The sequence below is a fragment of the Globicephala melas genome, chromosome 3, assembly GCF_963455315.2.
Source record: "Globicephala melas chromosome 3, mGloMel1.2, whole genome shotgun sequence".
NCBI classification, from domain to species: domain Eukaryota; kingdom Metazoa; phylum Chordata; class Mammalia; order Artiodactyla; family Delphinidae; genus Globicephala; species Globicephala melas.
The window spans coordinates 161,412,549-161,418,548 of record NC_083316.1 but is presented as its reverse complement, the minus strand read 5'-3'; the positions used below and the strand labels follow the sequence as shown (position 1 = coordinate 161,418,548).

At 40.9% G+C, this 6,000-nt stretch overlaps 1 protein-coding gene and 1 non-coding gene across 3 annotated transcripts in view; both read right to left on the bottom strand.

The window, feature by feature from the left end:
* LOC115865309 (zinc finger protein 791-like) overlaps positions 1 to 6,000 on the bottom strand; it is a 46,443-nt gene that overhangs the window by 33,203 nt on the left and 7,240 nt on the right. The window lies entirely within an intron of this gene.
* On the bottom strand, positions 5,791 to 5,894 carry LOC115865576 (U6 spliceosomal RNA). Its single transcript, XR_004044359.1, has one exon. It is a non-coding gene; the product is annotated as a U6 spliceosomal RNA (small nuclear RNA).

The following is a 6,000-nucleotide window of genomic DNA, read 5'->3' as shown; positions in this document are numbered from 1 at the left end:
GTGACATCAACAGGATGGTGGAAGAGGAATTTTCTACTGTCATCTCCCCACAGTGCACTGATTTTGACAACCAGTCAAGGATGAGAGTACCTTTGTGGAAGTCAGGGAGCCCAGTGGAGAATTTCCAGCACACCAGTGGAGCAAAAAAATCTGAGAACAGACACCACAAGAAAAGTACAAAGAACAGTCTCACTCCTCCCCAAAGGTGGCATAGCTTGATGCTAAGAGTTCTCTTTGGCCCAGGATTCCTCCCATGGGAAAGTGAGAGTGTAGTGACTGAGCACTTGGCTTCCCGAGTGGTGTGAGATGCTGCCCAAGAGGCTCAGTGATTTCTCATCTCACCAAGAATACTAAGGGAGAATACTAAGGGAGTCAGGACAGCTGGAGGGCTGGGAGCAGGGAAGAGTTGCAAGGACCCACAGAAATCAAGGCTCAGAACACAACAAATGGCTGCAGATCCTACTAGTCCCTCACAGACTCCATCAGGAGGCTTGCATTTCAGCCACTTGGGATGTGATGTCTGCAGGCACTCCTGTCCGGTGCATGGGCACACCCAATGCTCTGCGCACCTGACTCCCCCACCCTCCCACCCCATCCATAGCCAGCTCCATGTATGTACTCCAGACAGCGAGGGAAAGCCCCTCCCCTGTCTCGTAAGCACATGCATTCAGCTGGCTCAACTCAGTGGGACTGGAAGAAGACAAGCATTTCAGGGGACTACATCTCAGGAAAACAAATGGGAGGCTCTCACTACCCCGCCTGGTTGTGAGGGATCAAAAGAAGGCATACAGGGAATTCCCTGGTGGTCCAGTGGTTAGGACTCCACGCTTCCACTGCAGGGGGCACAGGTTCAATCCCTGGCTGGGGAACTAAGATCCTGTATGCCGAGGGGTGCAGACAAGAAAAACAAAAAAACAAACGAAGGCATACAATCTTAAGAATTCCTGCTAAAGAGGGAACAAGAGGTGTGAGGTGGGTGCGTTCATAGATAAGGTCTGACAGAATCACAGAATTCCCAGCTGGGCTGACTGGTGAAAAGTGTTTCTTTCCCAAAACCAGTCAGTGGAGGAATTGACTGCTCCTTCACATGCGAACACAGCAATGCAAAACCTCAAGGAATGAACACACACACACACACACACACAGAAAAATGACAACAAGGAAACTCAATAATTTTCTGGTAACCTATTCCACAGAAATGGAGGTCTAGAAATTGCCTAATGAAGAATTTAAGATAATTGTTCAAAGGAAGCTCAGGGAGCTTCATAAGAATACATACAGTCAACTCAACAAAATAAACAATACATGAACAAAAGGAGATGTTTGACCGATAGATAGAAATCACAAAGAACCAAACAGAAATTCTGGTGCTGAAGAATACAATAAATGAATTGAAAAATGAAATACAGCTTCGAGAACTGACTTGATCAATCAGATAAAAGAATCTGTGAACTTGAAGACTGTTCATTTGAAATTATTCAGTTAGAGGAGAAAAGAGGAAGAAAAAAAGGATGAAAAGGAATGAAGAAAGCTTATGGGAATTAGGGGACACCAGCAAAAGAAATAATATACACATTATGGAATGTCTATAAGGAGAAGGGTAGAAAGCCTATTTAAAGAAATGATGACTGGAAACTTCCCAAATAATGGGAAAGATATGGACATCCAGGTACCTAAAGCTCAAATATCCCTAAACAGGTTAAACCCAAAGAAGACTTCATAAAGATGCATTATAATCGAATTATTAAAAATCAAAGAAAGAGAATTTTGAAAGTAACAGGAGGAAAGTGATACATCACATAAAGGGAACCCCAATAGACTATCAACAAATTTCTCAGCAGAAACCGTGAGGCCATAAGAGAGTGGCATGACATATGCAAAGAGCTGAAAGAAAGAAACTGCCAACCAAGAAAGCTTTACTCACCAAAGCCGTCCTTCAGAAATGGAGGAAACAAAGACTTCGCAAACAAACAAAAGCTGAGGGAGTTCACCACCACTACACCTGCTTTACAAGAAATGCTATAGGGATTTCCTCAAACTGAAATGAAAGGATGCTAATTAGTAACGTGAAAACACATGAAAGTATAAAACTAGTCAAAGTAACTAAGAATTGGTTGTTTGAAAAGACAAACCATTAGCTAGACTAAGAAAAACAAGAAAAGATTCAAATTAATAAAATCAGAAATGAAACGGGATAAATTATATGGGGTACAACAGGAATATAAGGGATCATAAAAAATTACTATGAACAGTTATATGCTAATAAATTGGATAACCTAGAGCAGCGGTTCCCACCCTTTTTGGCACCAGGGACCGGTTTCATGGAAGACAATTTCTCCACGGACTGGGGGCGGGGGGGGGGATGGTTTCAGGATGATTCAAGCGCATTACATTTATTGTGCACTTTATTTCTATTATTATTACATTGTAATACATAATGAACTAATTATACAACTCACCATAATGCTGACAGGAGGCGGAGCTCAGGCAGTAATGTGAGCAATGCGGAGCAGCTGTAAATACAGATGGAGCTTCGCTCTCTTGCCTGCCGCTCACCTCCTGCTGTGCGGCCCGGTTCCTAACAGGCCACGGACCCATATCAGTTCGTGGCCTGGGGGGTGGGGATCCCTGATTTAGAGATATTAGATAAATTCTTATAAACATACAACCTACTGTGACTGGATGACGAAAACAGAAAATCTGAACCGCTAAATAAGGAGTAAGGTGGTTGAATCAGTAATCAAAAGCCTCCCAACAAAGAAAAGTCCAGGACCAGATGGCTTCACTGCTGAATTATACCAAAGATTTAAAGAAGAATTAATATCAATTCTTCTCAAACTCTTGCAACAACTTGGAGAGAAGGGAACACTTCCAAACTCATTTTATGAGGCCAGCATCACCGATACCAAAGCCAGACAAGGACACTACAAGAATAGAAAATAACAAGCCAATACCCCTGATGAACATAGATGTAAAAATCCTCTACAAAATAAAAGAAACCAAATTCACAGCACATTAGAAGGCTTATACAACATGATCAAGTTGGATTTATCCCTGGGATGCAAGGATGGTTCCACATACGCAAATCAATAAATGTGTTACACTAAATTAACTAAATAAAGGGAAAAAATTATATGATCACCTCAACAGACGCAGAAAAAGCATTTGACAAAATTTAACATCCTTTCATGATAAAAACTCTAAGCAACTTAGGTATAGAACGAATATACCTCAACATAATAAAAACCATACATGACAAACCTATAGGTAACATAGTGAATGGTGAAGAGACCTCTTCCAGAACTGTGGCATCTAGAAAGGGACTGAGGGGGTGGGTGCCCCCTCCTGCAGGCAGGCTGTGCCAGAGGGCTCCATCATGTCTCAAGGAGGTCTCAGTAGCCTGTGCTGAGCTTATGGGGGGCTGTTTTCAGGGTGGAGGAGATCCTCTGTTTTCAGGAGAGCTCAGTACCTGGTGGTAATTACAGCTCTAATGTCACAAAGTGTGGGCCAAGGAGGGGAGTTTCTTGCATAGAAGTAAAGTTTGTAAGGAAAGAATATGTTGCCTTCCAAACACCAAAACAACCTAGGAGATGCTGTGAGTGCTAAGAGGGACAACAGCTATTTCTTCATGGTGTCAAGGAGGGAACAGCCCCTTGTTTACCATGTAATTCTTAAGAATTTAACCAGTGTCAGGGCCTTATTTATGGATGGGCTAATGACCCATCCACTTGCCAGGAGCTCCTTTTTTCAGTATCTGTATGTCCCCAAATGAACTTCCTCAGAGGAGAATGTCATTAATGTAATGTCATACCTGTGCTCCCAGAGCAAGGTCGATACAGCTCACATCCTGCCTGCAGAGACTGTGTGCAGTGACAATGGTGTTCAAGTTCCCTAAGGTTAACCAGTTAAAAGTGCATCACATCCCTTAAGAGGTGAAGGCCAACTGAAGCTGAGAGACTGCTGAAACAGGGACTGAACACAACAGACTTAACCAAATCTGTGGGAGCACGATATTTACCAGCTGCTGATTGGACAGAGTCAGTAATTTCCACAATGTTGGGGACTGGGTACAGGGGTTTGTGTGGTGAGACCACAAACTCAAGGTAATCCACTGTGAGGTATCATTCATTCCTTTTTTTTTTTTTAATTTTACTGGAGTATAGTTGATTTACAACGTTGTGTTAGTTTCAGGTGTATAGCAAGGTGATTCAATTATACATATGATATATTCATTCTTTTTCAGATTCTTTTCTCATATAGGTTATCACACAATATTGAGTAGAGTTCCCTGTGCTATACAGTAGGTCCTTGTTGGTTATCTGTCTTACATATAGAAGTGTATGTAAATCCCAAGCTCCGGATTTATCCCTCCCCCCAACGTTTCCCCTTTGGTAAACATAAATTTGCTTTCAATATCTGTAAGTCTGTTTCTGTTTGGTAAATAAGTTCATTTGTATCATTTTTTAAAAAATTAGATTCCATTTGTATCTTTTTTTAAATTATGACATTTGTCTTTCTCTGTCTGACTTACTTCACTTAGTCTGACAATCTCTAGGTCCATCCATGTTGCTGCAAATGGCATTATTTCATTCTTTTTTTATGGCTAAGCAATATTCCATTGTATATACGTACCACATCTTCTTTATCCATTCCTCTGTTGATAGACATTTAGATTGCTTCCATGGCTTGGCTACTGTAAATAGTGCTGCAACGAACACTGGGATGCACGTATCTTTTTGAATTATGATTTTCTCCAGATATATGCCCAGGAATGGGGTTGCTGGATCATATGTTAGTTCTACTTTTAGTTTTTTAAGGAACCTCCATAATGTTTTCCACAGTGGTTGTACCAAGTGCCATTCCTTCTTTTCATGTTTTAGAACAGGCCAAATTCAGCTATGTAAAGGAGAAGTACTGCAAGTAATCACCTCTTCACGAAATAATTTTTTGTAATGGTTTTCAATCCTTCAAAGCCCTGTTTAATTTACTTTGGCACATATTATTTACCTGGGGGATAAATCTGTGGGGTCCCATTTTGTCAAGCCAATTTGGAATTGGCAAAAACATTATTTAAGGACTTCCCTGGTGGCGCAGTGGTTAAGAATCTGCCTGCCAATGCAGGGGACACGGGTTCAAGCCCTGGTCCAAGAAGATCCCACATGCCGTGGAGCAACTAAGCCCATGCACACAAGTACTGAGCCTGCGTTCTAGAGCCCGCGAGCCACAAGTACTGAGCCAGCATGCCACAACTACTGAGTCCGTGTGCCACAACTACCAAAGCCCGTGTGCCTAGAGCCTGTGCTCCACAATGAGAAGCCACTGCAATGAGAAGCCCACACACCACAATGAAGAGTAGTCCCCACTTGTTGCAACTAGAGAAAGCCCACGTGCAGCAACGAAGACCCAAAGCAGTCAAAAATAAATAAATAAATAAATTTATTTTTAAAAATTATTTAATTTTAATTTGTGAATCATTAGTTCAGAGCTTTCCTGTTCACTATAGGATACTTTAGGACAAATGAATCCTATGACCATGGGGTCTTTAGGCAAGTTGGCTGATGGTTAAGGTGAGACATGCTTATTTGTCTCCTATTTTATTTTTTTTATAGTTATATTTTTGGAATAATGTTTTTACTGCAAAAAATACATAGAATTATAAAGGAAACAAATTATGTAGAAATACAGTTATCAAAATATTTTTAAAATGTGCGATATAGCACATGTAGTTTTTATTAACATAGTAAAGTTTACTGTCTATCAGTGGGTCTTATAGCTTTGATAATTTCTTTTTTAAATATGGAAAGCTTCACAAATTTGCGTGTCATCCCTGCACAGGGGCCATGTTAGTCTCTGTATCATTCCAATTTTAGTATATGTGCTGCCGAAGCGAGCACTGTCCCCTATTTTATATCCAGTAACTCCTCTAAGATTATTGGGAATCTTAGATCATCTTAGAAATTATCTTACCTTGCTTAAGTTTAGTGGGATCCTAATATAACT